This window comes from Pristiophorus japonicus, chromosome 6 (genome assembly GCF_044704955.1).
Source record: "Pristiophorus japonicus isolate sPriJap1 chromosome 6, sPriJap1.hap1, whole genome shotgun sequence".
NCBI classification, from domain to species: Eukaryota; Metazoa; Chordata; class Chondrichthyes; family Pristiophoridae; genus Pristiophorus; species Pristiophorus japonicus.
Window position 1 is genome coordinate 188,960,145 of NC_091982.1, and position 21,910 is coordinate 188,982,054.

Below are 21,910 nucleotides of genomic sequence, written 5' to 3' on the forward strand. Positions count from 1 at the left end.
CACCGTCATCCAACCACAGTTGTGCTTGTGTGTGGCGAACGATGAGTGTCCCTTACATATACCTGGTACTTCGCTGGGGTAGTATTGACCAATTGCTCTAGGTCGTAACTCCCTTTCGGCTTCATGGTACACATATTGCCTTTTCCTTCCCCTTTCCTTGGGATCACTACCACTTCTTTCTCCTTATCGGAACCCACTGCTCCCCAAAGACAGTAATTCCTCAAATCCACTATAATTCTGTGAGCTAACATAAAGTCGGCCCCGAGAACTCCTGACCCTGGCTGTTCACACTTTATTAGGATGCATTCCCACCTGGTGTGGAGGGATCCTAAATCTCTGGCTAACAGCCTGGACATCGCCCCCGCCTGCTCGTTCCCCGTGAACCCCACCAGACTGAATGGAACCTTGCCTGACCAGCGTGAATCGGTCGCGTTCCTTGCATGGATCACCGTGCTCGAAGCTCCGGTGCCCACCAAGTACTTCCCTCTACCTTCTCCACCCCATCCTCACGCATGGTCTACTCCACTCATCGTACGTGAGCAAACACGGGTACTCAGGCTAGGTGCGTGCTAGTCAGGGTGGTGGGATTACCGGAGCGGTCGGGATTTCCCTGCTCACAGCAGCATCTACCCTTCCCTGCTCTGGCACAAAAACTGTCCGAAGGGCGGCCACCGGAACATCAAATTGTTCCACGGTCGGTCCTTTTGCCTCGACAGGTTTTATTTTAGGCACTGGAGGATCCCCTTTGCCTTGCTCTCCTCGGGGCCGGGCAGTCTCTCCTCCAGTGTCCCGTCTTTCCACACCCGAAATGTGTCCTAGCCTTCCCTGTGCTAACCCCTTCCTGACACCATTCCTTTTTACTAGCCTCACTGGCCTTAATTTCATATACCTTGCCCTTACTTGGTTGACCTCTTCCTCTGAGCCGATGTTAAAGGCCAGGCTCAGGTGATGGAGCACTCCAGCCTCCGTATTCGCGAGGTCCTCGGAGTCAAACCAGGCCTCCACTTTTACCCTTAGTCGTGGCAAACTGTTTGCCACAAGGGTCCTGAGCCAATGGTTTCTCGGCCCTCCCAGCAACCATGGCCTTTTCGTAGACTGGCCAGAGCCTGTCCACGAATGCCTGAGGTGCTTCCCCTGCCAGTTGCAGTGTCTTCTCTACCCTAGAGAGCGGACTACCCCGGGTGTGACCCATGGCTCCCAGGATTTCCTCCTTTAAGCCAGCTGTGGTCCCCTGTCCCCGTTTGGTCTCGGCAGACAAGGCCTGATACAGTTTCGCATCCAGGGAAAACAGTAACAGCTTGTGAGCCTCGGCCTCACTACACCCATTAATCTCCCCAACCTTTTCGGCTGGTGTCTTTGTCAACTGGCTCCAACAAGTCTGGATGGCTGAAAAGCTTGCTTTGTGTCTTGAGCACCGACCAATCTTCCTGATGACTTCGATTGCATGACAAAGGGTCCTCCATTAGGTACCTTCCTGCAATGATTTCCTGCAACCAGCCATTGACCCATCCCTGCCCACTTGATGTATATTCCTGTGGAACATGTTTGGATCTGTTCCAGGTCATGCTGTCTGCCCTTCTGCAGTAACAGAAAAGTTAAAAGCAATGTCCAAAACTTAAAGTCCAAACGTTTATGCTTTTGCTGTCGATGTTTTCGCCAAATCCTTACACATACCAGTTTAACAACTGTGTACAAGGGGACGAGCGGTTTGACAGATATCTCGTGAAAGTGAGAGAGTGAGCATCGTCATGAGATTTTAGCAATTTGTGGGATGATTTCATCAGATACCACATAGTCTGCGGAGTATCTGATAACACTTTGCGTAAGAAGCTGTTGCAGAATCATAAGAACATAAGAAATAGGAGCAGGTGTAGGCCATTTGGCCCCTCGAACCTGCTCCGTCATTTAATATCATGGCTGATCTGATCATGGACTCAGTTCCACTTCCCTGCCTACTCCCTATAACCGTTTATTCCCTTGTCGCTCAAAAATCTGTCTATCTCCGCATTAAATATATTTAATGACCCAGCCTCCACAGCTCTCTGGGGAAGAGAATTCCATAGATTTACAACCCTCTGAGAGAAGTTCCTCCTCATCTCAGTTTTAAATGGGCGGCCCCTTATTCTGAGTCTATATCCCCTTGTTTTAATTTCTCCTATACGTGGAAATATCCTCTCTGCATCCACCTTGTCGAGCTTGTTATGTCCTTACACACTACAGCAAATCAACACGAGGCACATACTGGAGACAAGGTCACTCTGTGACCTGTACCTTTATTCACAGGACCAAGAACTGATGACCCTCCGTGGGACCTCCCTTTATATACCTGGATGAGGAGTGTCTCCCACAAGTTCACCCCCTGTGGTCAAGGTGTGCATTTCTCAGGTGTATAGTGTATAGTGTTTTTACATAAAGGTTACAGTTATGTGAGGTTACAAACATGACAGAGCTCCCTCATTATCTTATATGTTTTGATACGATCACCTCTCAATCTTTGAACTCTAATAGTATAGGCCAAACCTACTCAACCTATCTTCATAAATCAAGCCTAACACTTGATAAATGTGTGATGCTCTGCAAAGCTACAGAGGCCACAGTTGTGTAAATGAAATCCATGAAGCTCACTAAAACAGACTCTGAAGATGTCAAAGCTGTCAGACAGAAACCCCTACCCACAAAGAAAGAATTCACAAACAAAGAGTTCACAGACAATTGCAGATATTGTGGCAAAAAACATGAGCTGTCAAAAATTAATGCCCAGCATATGGGAAGACCTCCACAAGTTGCGTCAAAGTAAATCACTTTTCTCAAAAGTGTAGGCAAAGTGGATCGAGGCAGAAGTCTACACATAACCCTAAATATAAGGGCAAGTCAAAAGTTCATGCACTATATGAAGAGAGTTATGATTCTGATTTTGAAGTCATGTCTGTAAAGATGCTTGGTAAAGATGATCATACAATCAAGGACAAAGCTGACAGAAAGTATCTTAACAAGATTATGGCTGCCTTCTCTATTATAGATCAAATGGTAAAAATGCAAATAGATTGTGGGGCCACATGAAATGTACTACCTCTTAGATACTTACCCAAAGGCTTAAAGATAAAAGAATCTAAGACAATACTGTCACTATATGACAACCATGCAACCATTCCAGTGGTAGGGACTTGTAATGTGCCACTGGAAAATAAAAAGAACAAGCAAAAGTACATTGTGCCCTTTGTGATCATTGAGGACCAAAGTGCACCACTGACTGGCTCACGCACTGCTCAACAGCTACAACTGATAAAAATGCAGCATCGGAATATCGTGGTATCAAATGAACCACGCAAATCGCAAACTACGAACAAAGCAAACATCTCGCTAGAGTCAAAAATTGATGTCAACAATGCGTATCCGAATGTGTTTAAGGGACTTGGACACATGCCAGGGACAGTTCACTTTGAACTTAATGAACCAGTGACACCGGCTGTAATGCCACCCAGATGGGTACCAATAGCAATCAACAAACACTAAAAGAGGAACTCAATCGTTTGGAAAATCGACAAATCATCACGAAAGTTGTTGAACCGACGGACTGGATACCCAGTCTAGTGACTGTACAAAAACCAAATGGAAAGATATGTACCAAACCTCAACATCTGAAAAATGCCCTGAAACGTGGACACTATCCACTTCCTGTAATCGATGATATCTTACCATAGTTGTCAAATGTAAAGATCTTCACTAACACAGACTGCAAGAAGGGTTTCTTGCAATGTGAACTAGACAGAGAGTCCTCCTACCTCACAACCTTCCAGACTCCATGGGGACGATATTGATTTAATAGAATGCCATTTGGCATCAGCCCTGCCTGGAAATCTTCCAGCAGAAGCTAGACCAGATCTCGAGAGTCTAGGTGGAGTCTACAAGATTGCAGATGATATCTTGATCACTGGACGCGGTGAGACACTTAAAGAGGCCAATCACGATCATGGCGCAAACTTATGCAAATTCATGCAGAGAGGCAGAGAGCGAAACATCAAACTAAACTTCGATAAGTTCGAATACAAGAGCTCCCAAGTGAAATACATGGGACACATACTGTCTAGTGATGGACACAAAGCCGACCCAAGCAAAGTGGTCGTAATCAACGAAATGGAGAAATGGCAGGATGTTGCAGGTGTACAACAATTTGTCGGCGTGACAAAGTGCTTCGCAAAATTCTTGCCAAATCATTCAGACCTCAGCAAGCCTCTGCAATGGCTTACTCATAAAGACCCAGTCTGGAAATGGACTGAAGAACAAGTTGTTTACTACATGTATTCATAAGAATTTAATTACCAATTTATATTAAAGCTAACTTGAATTCAATTTTGTTTCTTTTGAAAGGAAAGGTGTAATGAGATAATTTATAGCACCCTCGAGCTAGGAGGTATCGTTATAATGTATAGCGCCCTCTAGCTAGGAGGTATAGTGAGCTGTATTGAGAAAGAGGGTCGATTGAAGGAACACCATTTTAAAGCTCCAGATGGCTGTCTGAGATCTCCCAAATAAATAGAGTTATGTTGAACTAAGAGTATTCAAGAGTGTTCAAGAGACTATAAAATACAGATGCCATAGTTTATGTAAGATAAACATCTTGATATTGTAGATTTGTACAGTATTCCTACAGCAGATAATTCTCTTACCCCATGGAGATATTGATTTCTAGTTAACATATGTTTTCACAGTTACTGGTTGCCCTCTAGTACCTTGCTCAATTGATTATTATTTCTCTACAAGCCTCTTCACCAAAGCCTAATTTTATGCTCACAAGATTTTGCTTTCCTGAAAAGGCACACCCAATGTTCACTCGCACTTCAGAAAGTGGTTGTTGAATTTGTATCGGGAACAGTAACCCTGACCAATCTCCCTTTCCCTAATCAGAGGTCATCTTTAACAAAGCCAAGATTAGTTACCAAGACCTAGCTCTGTCAAGTCCATGTGGTGGCTGATATGCAACAGTCATCACATGTTAAAAAGAAAATCCACACACAGGCATCTTCCACTCTTTAAGATATAATTAATTGTAACACCTGTGAGCCCATCTTTTTTTGGTGTGAATAGTGTCATCCTCATTACAAGGGACTGCCTAGTTGTAGTAGTAGTAGTTACCTCAGCATAGATCAGAGTTTGAACCGGAAATCTTCCTGGTTTTTAAGCTCAGCTACTGACTGGATAAACTCAGTGAGATATCAGGGAACCCACTTTTGCTCTGGTCATTTACTTATGGTATAAACAGAAATGTTGTGCTTTCCAGAATTATTTTTGATAGCCCATTTGACTGGCTTTAATTCAAACTACAATTATCCATCTGCGTTCTGTTTGAAAAAGTTTTAGAATAAAGGGGGACAAAAACCTGTACACTCCCCCTTTATCTCTAGCCGTGCACCAAAAGGGCCAGATATACTGGGTCCTGGCTTTAAATTGGGGATTCCATTAACCCTTGTAAGGAACAGAGAGTCTGTCTGTCAAATCTGGCCAACAACATTGGAGAGGGCTGGGCTGGGGCAAGGGCACTCAATGCGAGAAGCTCCCATGGCCCTGGCCTCTCAGAGCATGTGGCTCATTAATGGTGGTACTCCAGGTGAATGGTAGTTCGGCCCCATCTGAGGGTCTAAGCCCAAATCCAAACTTGATGGGAGGGCATATTGGAATGATGGGTACAGATGTCAGCATACCTGTTTCACAATGACTCCTGAAGAATTAAGTTAATATTTTATTATTGTTTTTAAAGCAGCTGCCTTACAAAAAAGGGCCACGGGGGAAACTACTTTATTCTTTCTGGGGGTGGGTCTGGCAACCCTCTGGACCTGGAAAAGTCTGCTGCAGTTTGCCATCTTCAAGGGCAACAGGGTGCCCAAAATGTGCCCCTAGTGGTACAGGCTCCTGCCAATGGCATGTGAAATATGAAGCCTCCCATTGACCCTGGATTTTTTGCCAGCATATACAGTGGAAGTTCCCAGCGGGCCCATCCTGTCACTTATATAGGGATGCACCCATGTAGATTTTCATCCCCAAGATATTTATTTTACAAGTTAAATTTTGCCAGGCTCCACCACTGGCTGGGATGGCATATTGAAGAGGTGGGTATAGATGCCAGTACACCCATTTCCCAATGTTGTCCAATTTGCTGATGACTGTCTTGTTAATTGGGCACACCTCTGCATTCAATTCTCCAATCCACGGTCCCGTCGAGTGAGGCTTTGTGCTAGGTACCACACCTGGCAATATTTACCCATGCCAACAGTTTCTGTTTTTTTAAGAAAAGTAAATCTTGTTGCTATATTGAACTGATCTGGTCAAACTAGTTCTGAATAATTATAAAACTCGTGTTAAATTTTGCTGCATTGTTAAGTCAACGCAAGCAGTAGTATAATCCCATTGCTGAACAATTGCAATGAGTTCCACTTTCATCATAAATAAATCTATCTGGTAATAACTGACAGGAGTGACAAATGATGCCAGAAGATTCAATTCCAACAAATGATTTCTAAATTAACCAAAAACCTCCTTAAATCCATTGGTAAACCTTTTGCTGAAGCCTCTGCTTCCAGCCAAAAGCTGTTTAGAAAAGTGTAAAAGCGTAAAATGCTCTCTTTTGCTGTGTCTAAATGCAGATAATACAACATTTAAATGGGTATATTGTTTGTCTATACCAGACAGCATCTAGTGGTCCGATTCCCAAAAGTTTCCTAAAGCTCACTATAACATTACATCCTAGGAAATCAGCACTGCTATCAAGTAATAGAATTCATTGGCTCATAATTTGCAGTTAGCAGCAAAGCAAAGGCGTTCTCACAGATCGGGAACCAGGAAGTGAATAAGCTCTTTTATTTGAACTTTTAAAAAATGTTAGAGAGCAAAGCAAAGATTTCTTCAGTTTCATATTTCTTCGTCTTCATCTAAAAAAATCGAACCCTAAAATACATGGCCAGCCTGCCTAATTATAGATAAGGGATGTTTTTGGAAAGAATAATAATTTCTATTATTTTCACTCAAAACATTTTAGTTTATATCTCTGACCATGAAGGAAACACAGAAGGAAAAATATTAATATTTAACAGTTGGTTAAAATGGGAAGCTGTAACCTGATTTACTTGAACTAAAGTGCACCAAACACGTTAGAGGAATGTAGACTTTTACATGTGATCTTCTACTCATTTGATATTGTAGTTGTTTTAAATTACACCTGGTTGACTCTAGTGCCTAATTATGAGAGTGGTAGAGAGACAGGTAAATGTATTTATCAAGTTAATTAAAGAGCTACAGAAATGGAACTCATGTGGAAGGCCAAATGTCAGGTTTTGCAGCGAAAACTAACACACAAAGGGCTAGAAATTGACCTTTTGGTGATAGCGGTATTTTTTCAGCATTTTTCGCCAAAAGTACCGCTAGTCACTCCGCCATTTTTTAAAGGCCTAAAATTGGCAAAAAAATGCGCCCAGCAGTAAAAATCAGCATTGCATGAGGATTCGTGGTGAAGATCGCGTTCCTCGCCAACTTTAGTCTGAGGTCGATTACTGCTAAAATACAGGCCCTGGGAGGGGGGAAAACACAAAAAAAATTTGGAAAAAACAAAAAATAACAAAACACAAGACATTCACAAAACACTTATCTAGCGAATTGCTGAAAAATAATTTAAAAATAAGAACTTTAACTTACCTTTTTTGCAGGTCTTCATTCTCACCGCTGTTTCTGGGGCTGCAACGCAGGCATTTCTCGGGCGTTTTTTTTCATACAGAATAGGGGTGCACCGAATGGCCAATTTAAAGCGATAGCGCTTTTTTTCGTCTTGCTCGACAGCGGTCTGCTTTTCAGCGATATTTTCAAAACCGCTGGCGCAAGACTTTAGCTAATTTACCTGATCACCTTTTTCTGCCAAAAACGGCAAAATATCACCCAAATAACAGGCGCAAGGCTGGCCAATTTCCAGCCCAACAATTTAATTATGGAATTGAATATAAAGCACACTCTTTGGGCCCAAATTTCCCCAACCACTTTTTCCGGCACACTAACCCGAGATGCGCCAACTTTGTGCGCTTAAAACGGCGGCAAAAAACTTACGATTCTGGCCACTCTGCTGTGTATCCCGGGTCCTGGAGCAGTGCATGTAGTGCAGCGGAGGGCGGAGTTACAGCCCTGCACCGAAAACAGTGCCGGCAGCTGTCCGCATGCATGGTGGAGTCTGCGCGCATGCACAGTAGATCCTCGCCCTCCTAGCGCGTCCTGCAGGCTGTGAGCGGGACCCGATGCTCACCGCCCCTATCCCTGGCCGAAGGGACGACCCGATGTTCGGCGCCCCATCCCTGGCCGAGTGGCCTGCCGCACAGGCTGGCCGCTGCCTTCCCTGGAGAGAAGTCCAGTCCCTCGGAGAGAAGTGAAGTCCCTCGGAGAGAAGTGAAGTTCCTCGGAGAAGTGAAGTCCCTTGGAGAAGTCCAGCCCCTCGGCGAAGTCCAGCCCCTCAGAGAAGTCCAGTGCCTCGAGAGAAGTCCAGTCCCTCGGAGAGAAGTCAAGTCCCTCGGAGAGAAGTCCAGTCCCTCGGAGAGAAATCAAGTCCCTCGGAGAGAAGTCCAGTCCCTCGGAGAGAAGTCCAGTCCCTTGGAGAAGTCCAGTCCCTCAGGGGGCCGAGTTAGGAAGGTAGGACATAAGTTTTATTTTTTATTTATTATTAATGGTTTATATGCTTCTTGAATGTTGTTGTGAAGGTGTTTAGTACTTTGCAAGGTCCTCTCCGCTTCTCTTGCCCCCCTATCTCTGATTACCTGCGCTGATTTCTTAACTCTCCGCAAGGGTTTTCTGTAAGGCCACAAGTAGCCACATATGCTGGCCTAAGTTAGTTTGGAGCAACTATTAGCTGTCCAAACTGGCTTAAATGGCCAAAACGGCTGGTAACGTCCCCTTTGGAAAAAAAATGTAACTAAAAAAAATCTTAACTAACTCACTTATACTGGCGCAAATTAAATGTGCAGAATGGGGATTTTTAAGATACTCCAGAAAAATCAAGTTGATCCAAAAAAAACTTGAGCAATTCCTGGGCAAATTTGGGCCCTTTATATGCACAATTTATTTCTATTTTAATTTTAACTATGAGCAATACCATGGGAGAGCCAGTAGTTCTTATCAGACCTATTTAATATTTACAGTATTGGCAGAAACTGTAATTGTATTATGAATTAACACTGCAATCTAAAACTAAACCATTCAAGCCTTACCAGAGAGCAATTCTCATTTGTTTCAAATCCAAGTAGTTTTATTTCTGCAAATTACACATAACATCACATTTCTTATTCCTGTAATTTGCTATGCTTATACTCACTAGAAACATTTCACTGAAATGGTGTGCAAGAGGTTATATTTATTTTGGAGGTTCTCTTTGTAATCCATGGTTATTCTCTAAAACAGGGGTGTGCACACTTAGAGCAGGGGGCTGTTGCCATGTACCACAACCAGTGAGTGCACTACATTTGATTACACAAGATGCAAACTCTGTTAAAAACATGTGAGCCTCCATATTTGCAAAAATAAAAGAAACCCTCATACTTTTAAAATCCAAGCCCCCATAGATAAAGAATCTGACCCTTACTTATCTTTCTGCTCCACTCCTACCTGTTCATTCTTCATTGCTTATATTGCTGTCTTTTCCATCCCTTTCTGATGCCACTCGTGGAGGGAAGGGGAGGGGCATGGCAGGGGGAGCGGGGTGAGGGTCTTCTGCAATTTTTCATGATGCAAACTTCAGTCTCAGCTCTTTAATCTTGACTCTGGAGGACTGGTAAAGGTTGATTTCCTTTTTGGTACTAAACGGCTGCTCATAGGTCTGAATCTACACCAACCGGGAATAAACCTATTCTAACTAGACTAGACAAGTTTAAATGCCCAAGGCTAAAAGTTTGCATTGCTAAAAAATGCACAAAGAAAAAAAAATGAGTTGTCAGCTGGATTCAGCCCCTGGGTCATGTCTTAGATATTGCTGTTCTAAAGGACTTTCATAAGTTCCAGTTGAATCCATAAACTTTCCCTCTGTAATGCAATGTTCATTTCATACTAATCCACTGATGGAAATACTGAAAGGATGCTAATACTCAAAAAGCTCTTCTGTTTGTATGCCAGCAGGTATTTGGGAGTGTCTTTGCTCTAAGACCAGCTTTGTGATTTGAACAGTAGAAATGCCAGTTTGGAATTTGCTCATTTTCAGTGTTGTTTCTTCAGATGTTCAGCTGAATTTTATTTTATGGCACTTAGGTTAAATTTGCAATGGTTGCCAGTATTAAGGGAGCTTGTGTCAGCAGACAACATATTTTTCTATACAATATCACAGTAGGAACAGGCAAACTTGATTCTTGTGGTTTTCCCACACACCTCAAGGCAGTTATTGAGTCAAATATCTTTCAGCACTGAAGAAGCTAGCCATCTGGATATGGAAATCTAGGTTGTAGTCAGTCCAGTGCACCACAGGCAAATGTTTTTTTTTCCCTTGAGCGTGGGGGAAGAACATGTTTCCCAGTAAAAAAATACTTAAAAAAAATGTTTTCTTAAAACAATTTACGCTAGAATTTCCACAAAGGATATCACTGTTTTTTGGCCTTATTCGCTATCAACGACTTTTTATTTTCGCTGAAATAATGGCAAAAAATAAACACTTACATTTCCCCAAACGATTTGAAACTTTGGCGATGCATTAAAAAAGCGCCATTTTTAAGAACAGAAATGAAATTTTTCGTGTTAAAAGAAACATCCCTTCTACGCATGCGCAGAATTTTTTTCCCGCGTTTTTCATGTGACTCGCATGCGCAGTACACTTCCTAGTCTGAATCAACCATTTTTACAGGGAATTGAAAGTTGCAGGAGAGTTCTCAATACTTACACACAGGTGCTGCAGGAACAAAAAAGCAGCTTGATTCAGGAAGAAAGAGGGCTAGAAAGTTTAGCCAGGTTGCAAATGAGGCCCTGGTAGGCACTGTAGAGAGAGGATGGGGCCAGATCAGGAAGCAGGGTCCTGGGAAACTGCACCCATCTGCAATGGCTGAAGCTTAGCGACGCATTGCGAGCAGGTTTCCTCGGTGGACTCCATCAGGAGGACCTATCCGCAATGCAGGAAGAGGTGGCATGACATTTGCGGGACAGTTAGAGTAAGTAATATTTTTATTTATGCACTCCAATTATTTGAATTGTAAATGTGACCCATCTTGGTATCGCTAGGCTTCTGATCGTCACACATTATAAAGATTGCTTTTTTTCTGCACTGCACTTCAATGTTTTTGTGCTGAACAACATAGAAGTGAAGAGACTTTATACAGGTCACTTAATTAAATGCACACAGTGTGGTATATGTGCTTTGATGACTATCTGTGTGTCCCACGACAGCAAAAGGCCCCTCTCTTAAAAATGTCTATTGCCATCTTTGTAGAGAAAGTTGTCTGAGAGCCAGCGACAGCAGCAGAAAACTGGTGAGGTTCTGGCAAGACTGTTCCCACTCACAGCCCTGGAAAGTTGGATTGCAGGTCTGATTGGTGCATCGCAGAGATTGATCACCTGTGTAGATGCTGAGCTCAGGTTCGAGAGAGAGGGTAAGTCCTGCAAAATCCACAGTCTGGGTTGGCTCAATGTTAAGTACTGTGTGGGCTATGCTTCGGATTATGCGATGTACTCTCCATCGGCTAGACTTTGGTTTATGCGATGTACTATAATTCGTCGTGATCCTTCAAATGAGCCTGCACTATGTGATCCAACTCATGTCACCCTGCCCCCTCCCCTGCTGATAGCCAGTCGTCTATTCTTTTATATTTTGCAGATTTTTCAGATTCATCCCAGAATGGGGAAAACCCCGCCAGCTCGCCACAAGCGGAAGTGGATGACACCAAACTCAACCATCCTGCTGAACCTCCACAGAATGATCAGGAGGAGGATGAGGAGATGAATGAGGAGGAGGAGAACAATGCTTCAATTGATGTATTTTTTGCAGGGGGAGGATGAACAGATGTTGGTATTGAATTTGGAGGAGGTCGAAGTCACGGAGGTAGAAAGGGTTTTAGCCTGCCCTACGCAGGAGGGGACAAATGTTGGTTATGCACCATCCGAGGTCCCGGGTCCCAGTGGGTTGCAGGAACCCACACCCAGGGCAGCAGCAGGCCCGTCTGTATGGAGGCGGAAATGTGAGGAGCGCTCTCCCAAGATTCAGGCTCCATGGGAAGTGGTAAAGCTGATGGGAATGACTGGGGAGAGCATCCAGCGCATCAAATCGCTCCTTGAGGCCATGGGTGGGATCTCGACAAGCATAGCAGCACAATCTGGTGACATTCGGGAGGGCATGTCGGGAGTCATAGCAGTACTATCTGCTGACATTAGGGAGGGCATGTCTGAGATAGTCACTGCAATGCGGGAAAACACCAAGGCTGTCATTGCCCAGCAGCAATTGACGGTCTTGAGTGATGCCACTCCAATCCTCAGACCAACTGCACCAATCAGTGTGCAGGTTGATCCACAGGCTGAAGAGTCCGAAGCCGGGCCTTCCGCAGCCAGAGGTTTTCAACAGCTTCCATTGGTGATATCTTCATCTGTCCCCCAACAAGCGGAGCGCCGTTCTGAGAAACTACTAAGAATTTTGGGCTCACCGGGAGTAGGGCTAAGCTTACAGTAACAGGTAAGGCTAATGGCAAGGGCAAGAAGGGCGGGCAGCGGTGTTAAAATAGGGGGGGAGGGGGGAGCTGAAGTTTGTTTGCTGCTGTGGTTGTTGTTGTCGTTTTGCTGTTCATTTGCTTTATTGTTATTTAAGTGGTGTTAAATTAAAACTTTAATATAATACTGTTGTGTATGGAGACAGAGTCAGACTGAACATTGTGAGCTCAAAGTAAAGTGTGACTTTGGTCTTTTATTGCAGAGTTCCTCTCCAACCTGTGAAGCGTCCTTAAATACCTGTGCTCCCAAGGGATTATGAGATGCCTTGGGACTCCAGGGGATGAGCCCTCTGGTGGCTGTACAGAGAAAATACAAGTCCACATATACAACAACACTTCCCCACCCCCCGTCAAAGTCAATAGTGTAACTAGTTACAATGCGAGTCGATCTGGGGCCCTTCTTGCCCTGGTTGATCATCTCGGTGTGAAGGCTGTTGTTGTTGAATCATTTGATGAGCCCTCGCTGGGCTGCTGTGCAGCTGGCCTTGCTGGGCTGCCTGGTGTGTTGGGCACTGCAGGGCTGCTGTGGATGATGGGTTCTGCTTCGTGGGCAACCTTGGTGCCGGTTGCCACTGATGTGTATGTTGGGGGATCAAAAAAGGTAGGGTTCAAGGTGGGTTGCTCAGGATAGTCCGTGAATCTGAGTTTGATTTGGTCCAAATGCTTCCGGTGAATGAGTCCATTTGAAAGTTTGACCTGTAACACCCTGCTCCCCTCTTTGGCCACGACAGTGCCGGAAAGCCACTTGGGACCTTGTCCATAATTTAATATAAAAACAGGATCATTGATTTCAATCTCACGTGACACATTTGCGCTGTCATGGTATGCACTTTGTTGAAGCCGGCTACTCTCTACCTGTTCATGTAGATCAGGGTGAACTAACGAGCGCCTTGTCTGAAGTATTCTTTTCATGAGCAGTTCAGCAGGTGGGATCCCAGTGAGTGAGTGGGGTCTCGTGCGGTAGCTAAGCAGGCCTCGGTATAGGTGAGTCTGCAGTGAGCCTTCAGTTACCCTCTTCAAGCCTTGCTTGATGGTTTGCACTGCTCTCTCTGCCTGACCATTGGACGCTGGTTTAAACTGGGCAGATGTGACATATTTGATTCTGTTACGGGTCATGAATTCTTTGAACTCAGCACTAGTAAAACATGGCCCGTTGTCGCTCACCAGGACATCGGGTAAGCCATGTATGGCAAACATGGCCCGCAGGCTTTCAGTAGTGGCAGTGGACGTGCTAGCCGACATTATCTCACATTCAATCCATTTGGACTACGTGTCTACAACCACAAGGAACATTTTACCCAACAACGGGTCTGCATAGTCAACTTGTACCTCGACCAGGTTTGGAGGGCCAAGACCATAAACTTAGCGGCGCCTCCCTGGGTACATTGCTTAACTGCAAGCATGTATTACATCTGTGAACGCAGGACTCGCATCGATACCGGGCCACCACACGTGCGATCTGGCTATCGCTTTCATCATTACGATGCCTGGGTGGGTACTGTAGAGGTCATTAATGAAGGTGTCTCTATCCTTCTTGGGGACCACTACTCAATTGCCCCACAGAAGGCAGTCTGCCTGTATTGACATTTCATCTTTATGCCGCTGGAACGGCTTTATCTCTTCCTGCATTTCCACTGGGACACTGGACCAGCTCCTGTGAAGCACACAGCTTTTGACTAGAGATAATAAGGGGTCCTGGCTTGTCCAGGTTTTGATCTGCCGGGCAGTGACGGATGATTGCTCACTCTCAAATGCTTCCATAACCATGGCTAGATCTGTGGGCTGCGCCATTTCCACCCTGCAGTGGGCAATGGCAGCCTACTGAGAGCATCGGCGCAGTTTTCTGTGCCTGGCCTGTAGCGGATGGCGTAGTTGTATGCGGACAAAAAAAAAAAAAAAAACATGAGCGCCCATCGCTTCTCGGCCTTTTGGCTAAGATCATGCGCAACTGACCTGACAGGGGAGTAACCATGACCAGAAAGTGGTTCTCCCTGGATCAGGAAGGTGGTTCTCCTATGCTTTTTGGAAATAGGAGGTGGGTGGGGGGCACACATCCACCTCCATGGCACGAACCTGGTATTGCAGTACTTCCAGGAATGGTGCTTGGGCTCTTGGCCTTTTGGCTAAGAGCAAAAACATTGGCGCAGAGTGATCCTTGAATGGGCCCAAGGTGACCTCTGGCGTTTGTGATCTGACAAAGAATTGGAAAGATTGGCAACGAATAAAACATTTAAAAAAAAACATGAGCGCCCATCTCTGGATGCGGGCCGATGCATTGGTATTTATCCCTTTACTCTCGGAAAACAGGGATATAAGTGGCTTATGGTCAGTTTCCCATTCGAATTTTAGCCCAAACAGGTATTGATGCATTTTCTTTACCCCATAGACACACGCTAACGCTTTTCAATCACACTGCAGGCTCACTCAGCCTTAAACAGAATGCTGGATGCATAAGCAACCGGTTGCAGTTTCCCGAAATCATTAGCTTCTTGCAATACACACCCAACGCCATATTACGACGCATCACATGCTAGTACCAACTGCTTACATGGATCATACAACACAAGCAATTTGTTTGAGCATAACAATTTTCTCGCTTTTACAAAGGCATTTTCTTGGCTTTTCCCCCCCCTTTTGGTAGTAAGACATGTAGTGGTTCTAGCAGTGTGCTGAGAGCCGGTAAGAAGTTACCAAAGTAGTTCAAGAGTCGCAGAAACGACCGCAGCTCCTTCACATTCTGTGGCCTCGTTGCGTTCTCGATTGCCTCTGTCTTCGCATTGGTGGGCCTGATGCCATCCGTCGCATTCCTCCTTCCCAAAAACTCCACTATAGGCGCCAGGAAAACGCACTTCAAACGTTTTAACCTGAGCCCCACGCGGTTGAGTCGACTAAGAACCTCCTCCAGGTTCTGCAGATGCTCGACTGTGTTCCGACCTGTGACCAAGATGTCGTCTTGGAAGAACACGGTGTGCGGGACCGACTTCAGTAAACTTTCCATGTTTCTCTGGAATATTGCCGCCGCTGATCGGATTCCAAATGGGCATCTATTATAAACAAAATGACCTTTGTGCATGTTGATGCAGGTGAGGGCCTTCGATGATTCCTCCAGTTCCTGCGTCATGTAGGCTGAAGTCAGATCCAGCTTCGTAAATGTCTTTCCTTCTGCCAGCGTTGCATAGAGGTCATCGGCTTTTGGTAGGGGGTATTGGTCCTGTAGGGAGAAACGATTGATAGTTAATTTGTAATCGCCACAGATTCTGACGGTGCCGTCTCCCTTGAGGACTGGGACAATAGGACTGGCCCATTCGCTGAACTCGATCGGTGAAATGATGCACTCTCTTTGCAGCTGGTCTAGCTCGATCTCTACCCTTTCTCTCATCATGTACGATATTGCTCTCACCTTGTGATGGATGGGTCGCGCCCCCGGAATTAGGTGGATCTGCACTTTTGCTCCTTGGAATTTCCCGATGCCTGGTTCGAACAGCGAAGGAAATTTGTTTAAGACCTGGGCACAAGAAGTGTCATCAGCGGGCGATAGCGCTCGGATGTCGTCCCAGTTCCAGCATATCTTTCCCAGCCAGCTCCTGCCAAGCAGTGTGGGACCATCGCCTCGTACTACCCAGAGTGGTAGCTTGTGCACCGCGCCATCGCAGGAGACCTTTACGGTAGCACTGCCGATTACAGGAATCAGTTCTTTCGTGTAAGTTCTTCGTTTCATGTGAACAGGAGTTAAGATTGACCTTGAGGCCTTGTTGCACTACAACATTTCGAAAGTCATTTTTTCCATGATGGACTGGCTCGCACCAGTGTCCAGCTCCATTGACACCGGCAATCCATTTAGTTCAACATTCAGCATTATCGGCGGACAATTCGTGGTGCGTGTGTGCACCCCATGTACCTCTGCCTCCTTGGTCTGAGGCTCTGGTTCGTCGTGATCCTCCGTGGATCTGTCCTCCTCTGCAACATGTGGTTTGCAGGTTTACACGCTTAGCAGCTCGCCTGCACACTCGTTGGAGGTGTCCCATTGTTCCACAGCACTTGCAAATGTACACTTTGAACCGTCATGAATGGAAACAATGATCACCCCCGCAGCGCCAACAAGGTGTTAATGGCCTTGCATTCATCACCCTTGATGGTGGACTCTGAGTCATCTGCAGATGTGTAGCTGCAGGTATGTGTGACCTGTCCTGTACGTTACGATTCGAAAACAACATCACTTTGTTCACAGTACTTGTAGCAGCACTTGTGTACTGAGAGATTTGCTTCATATTGACACTGGTGACAATGAACGCCTGGGCTATCGCTCTGGCCTTACTCAAGTTTGGGGTCTCTACATTCAAAAGTTTGCGAAGTATGGTTTTGTGGCTAATGCCAAGTACAAAAAAGAATCTGAACATGTGCTCCAAATGTCCTTCAAATTCGCAATGTCCTGCAAGGTGTCTTAGCTCGGCGACATAACTCGCCACTTCCTGGCCTTCAGACCGTTTGTAGGTGTAGAGCCGGTACCTCGCCATCAGAACGCTTTCCTTTGGGTTCAAATGTTCTCGGACCAGTGTGCACAAATCATCATATGATTTCTCCGTGGGTTTCACTGGAGTGAGCAGATTCTTCATGAGGCCATACGTTGGTCCCCCACAGATGGTGAGGAGGATCGCCCTTCGTTTGGCAGCGTTCTCTTCCCCATTTAGCTCATTGGCCACGAAGTATTGGTCGAGTTGCTCCACAAAAGTTTCCCAATCATCACCCTCTGAGAATTTCGCCAGGATGCCCACTGTTCTCTGTGTCTTTGGGTTCGCTACCTGTATCTTGTCGCCAGTTGGTGTGTATGGAGAAAGAGTCAGACTGAACACTGTGAGCTCCATGTAAAGTATGACCGTAGTCTTTTATTGCAGGTTTCCAGAGTGCCTCTCCAACCTGTGAAGCCTCCTTAAATACGTGTGCTCCCAAGGGATTATGGGAACCCTTGGGACTCCAGGGGATGAGCCCTCTGGTGGCTATACAGAGTAAATACAAGTCCACATATACAACAAATACCAAAATATACAAATGTTTAATAAATTTCGAATTATTTTTTCAACTCAACCAAACATGCAGTGTCTCATTAGCAGAGTAACAGAGAGAAATAGTCAATATGGTGGGATGCAGTGGCAATCCATGATGAAACGTGCCATTCATCCTTCTTGCAAAGCGGCAAAATATAATCTGCTGATGCAAGGCTCTTATAATGGCGCAAGGTCCACGAGGCCTCCTCCAGTGTCCTCCTGGGGTAGTGGTGGCAAGGATTCCTCATTCTCCTCCTCGCCCTCTCCCCCCCCCTTGAGGTGGTTCTTCAATCTCCAGTGGCAAATCCTGTCCCCTAATGATGGCTAAGTTGTGTAGCATGCAGCACACCACGGTGAACTCACCAACCTGCTGAGGGGAGTATTGCAGTGAGCCTCCAGAGGGTCCAGGCTCGGAAGCATTGCTTTAGCACTCCAATTCTCTTTGTTGTGTGTGGCTATATGGCAGATATTATATCGACGCTCGCCTTCTGTCTGCATTCTGCGGATGGGGTTATGAGTCAGGTGGTAAGCCCGTTATCTTTGTCCCCCAGCATCCAGCTCTAGCTGCTCCTCAAACAGCTGTGAGACAGTGCTCTCATGCAAGATGAAAGCATCATGGATGCTCCATGGAAATTTTGCATTTACTGACATGATACACTGAGTATGGTCACAGACGATCTGTACGTTCAGCGAGAGGAATCCCTTTCAGTTTTGGTAAACCTCCGGATCCTCAAAAGGTGCTCACAGGATGATGTGCGTACAGTCAAAGGCAGCCTATACCTTGGGGAAGCCAGCATTTCTTGCAAAGCCTATAGCCCTCTCATTCTGTGCTTTTCTGGTCATTGGTAAGTGGATGAAGTCCTTCTTACATGCAAACAGTGCAATAGTCATCTGGCAAATGCAGTGATGTGTAGCGTGCTGCGAGATGTAGCATATGTCCCCTGCTGATGCCTGAAAGGTGCCGGAGGCATAGAAGACAAGTGCTCCAGTCACCTTCACCTCAACGGGCAGTGGAGTCCTCCTCATGCTTGTAGGCTGTATGTCTGCCTTTATGAGCTGGCATATCTGTGACCACCTCTTTTCGAAAACGGAGTCTTCTAATGCACTGTGCCTCAGTCAGTTGGAGGTATGAGCGATGTTCCTTGTAAACTTGTTGGGAGTAAGGTCTCCTCCCCATAAGTCTGCAACGTCTTTAACGATGGTGATAAATGTGGTGTCCTTACACCTTACTATAGAATTACACGAGGCATGTACTGCAGACAAAGTCACTACGTGACCTGAACCTTTATTCCCAGGACCAAGAAGTGTTGACCCTGCGTGGGACCTCCCTTTATATAGCTGGATGACCCCCTGTAGTCAAGGTGTGTATTACTCAGGTGTATTCAGTGTACAGTGTTGTTACATAAGGGTTACAATTATGTGAAGGTTACAAACATGACATCACCTCCCCCCAACGTCTTTGGGTCAAAGATTGAGTCTTTCAGGCGGTCGACGCTCTCTTGTGGAGCGCCGCAGTTGGGGCTCTGGTGGTTGGGCCTTGGCATGCGTCTCTGTCGCCTGAGGTGATTCCGGCCTGTCCGGGCTGGCCACAGGGACTATGCATGCAGGTGAATGTCCTTGTTGCTTGTTCACAGGCAGTGGTGTGGGTGACATCTCATGATCTTCCTCAGGTTCCTCAGTGTCCATGCTGAACCTTTTCTTTACTTGGTCCAGATGTTTGCGGCATATCTGCCCATTGTTAAGTCTGACCACTATGACTCTATTCCTCTCTTTGCCAATTACAGTACCCTCAAGCCACTTGGGTCCCAAAGCATGATTGAGAACGAATACAGGATCGTCGATTTCTATGCATCTCCCCACTGAATTGCGATCATGGCACTCGATTTGGGGCTGGCGCTTGCCCTCAACAATGTCTGACTGGGCTGGATGAATGAGGGACAACTGCGTTTTAAGCGTTTCATGAGTAGTTCCGCGGGCGGGACTCCCGTGAACGAATGCGGCCAGTACATATAGCCCAGCAGGAGGCGCGATAGGCGGTACTGAAGGGAGGGTCCTTGAATCCGGTTCATGCCCTGTTTTATGATTTGAACCGCACATTCCAGCTGGCCATTGGAAGCCGACTTGAACGGTGCTGTGCTGACATGTTTGATGCCATTACCCGACATAAGCTCCTGGAATTCATAACTAGTGAAACACGGGCCATTGTCGCTAACCAGGATGTCCAGCAGGCTGTGGGTCGCAAAGACCATACGCAGACTCTCCACGGTGGTGGATGTCATGCACGAATTCAATATGATGCACTCAATCCATATCGAGTATGCATCGACAACAATCAAGAACATTTTTCCCATGAACGGGCCCGCGTAGTCTGTGTGACTACGTGACTATGGCCTGGTGGGCCAGGGCCACGGGCTGAGTGGGGCCTCCCTGTGGGCATTTTCCAGCTGAGCACACATCGTGCACCTGCGAACCCAGTGTTCTAGGTCTGAGTCATTCCCAGCCACCATACATGTGACCGGGCAATGGCCTTCATTAGCATGATGCCTGCGTGCTCGCTGTGGAGCTCCCTGATGAACACTTCCCTTCCTTTCTGGGGCATGACTACCCGGCTGCCCCATAGCAGGCAGTCGGCTTGGATGGAGAGCTCGTCCATCCGTCTGTGAAATGGCCTGACCTCCTCGGGGCACGCTCAGTGTGCGGGCGCACAATCCCCGGTCAGGACACATTTCTTTATCAGGGATAGGAGGGGATCTCTGTTGGTCCAGATTTTGACATGGCGGGCTGTGATGTGGGAGCCTGCGGTGTCGAAAGCCTCAACGGCCATGACCATCTCCACGCTTTGCTCCGACGCCCCCTCGGTGGTCGCCAGTGGGAGCCTGCTGAGCACGTTAGCGCAATTTTCAGTGCCTGACCGGTGCCGTATGGTGTAGTCATTGATAGAGAATTCAAACAGGCTGCATTTAGACAGACTGTGAAAATTCACAGACCCCCATGCAGTTCAGCATGTTGCATTAAGTCATCAATCAACTTGACATTTTAGGACCCTTGGGTAGCGAGTGAATTAAAAGGTTAAAAGACTATTAATTGAGCCAATAAGGTCAAAGAAGGCGAGTTCTTTTCTGTAAATTGATCCAGGTATAAGTACAGCCATTTTGACCATGTGGTCTCAGAAGGACAAAGACCTGGCTTAAAGCCAAGAAGCTTGTTGTTGCTCTCTGCCAGAAATAAAAAAATTAAAACTACAATCGGAGTTTGCATTTCATTGGAAATTAAGAGATCTAACAATTTTGGCGTCACGAACACGATCGCTGAGGAAAGAAACTGAATTTTGGACATCGGACCTACATACTGAGGTAAGGACACCTCTTTTTAAAAGTCCTCGGTCAAAAGTCTAAATTCGCCTCTCCTTCTGCGTGATTCCGAAAGCCTCCGGTTTGCGAACCCTCCGGTTGGTAGTCGGCCCGAGGTCCCATAGACGTCTAAACTTCGGCGGTGTGTTAGTTAATTAATCACCGACCTATTGATCGGCTAGAAAGCCGACGACTCGAGACCCCAGTAAAGAAATCAGTATTATGGCAGCAGGAGAAAAGAGCAAAGAATTGCCTACAACTGTTAAAGGTGGGCAAGCACCACCTGAAGTTTCGCTAGATTTAATTCTCGAACAGTTGAAAGAATACATAGAGCAATAATTCAACTTATCTAAAACCTGTATTAAGATCTAACAAAAGTACGGAACCTCCAAAGGACAATGGTCCTTGGACGAGATTAAAAGGGTCTGGGGAAAAACGACCCGTATGAAAAATAAAGAGCGAACTAGATGGTCCCTAGCGGTTATGGGCCAGATTCGAAAGCGGAATGAAATTATAATGCATTCCCTACATGATCGAGAACTGACCAGTACAAAGAATCAATTGCAAGCAGTTTGTGCACAGCTGCGACAGAAAAAGCTTGAACTTGAAAAGCTGGAAGCGGAAGTTAAAGATCTTAAAAGGTGAAATTAAAGAATGGAAAAAATCATTAGGTCAAGAGACAGTAATAGGAAAAGGAAAATGTATTGATCAATTCCCAGGGTACCCATGTTTGGATAAATTAAAAGCGCAAACCCGAAGACACGACCGAGGAATAGATACGAATTCTGAATCCTCCGACGACACAGGGTTGGAGGATGAAGAA

At 45.8% G+C, this 21,910-nt stretch overlaps 1 non-coding gene across 1 annotated transcript; it reads left to right on the forward strand.

Moving 5' to 3' along the window:
• Positions 1-14,607: 14,607 nt before the first annotated feature.
• LOC139266378 (U2 spliceosomal RNA) lies at positions 14,608-14,805 on the forward strand. Its single transcript, XR_011593702.1, has one exon. It is a non-coding gene; the product is annotated as a U2 spliceosomal RNA (small nuclear RNA).
• The last annotated feature ends 7,105 nt before the right edge of the window (positions 14,806-21,910 follow it).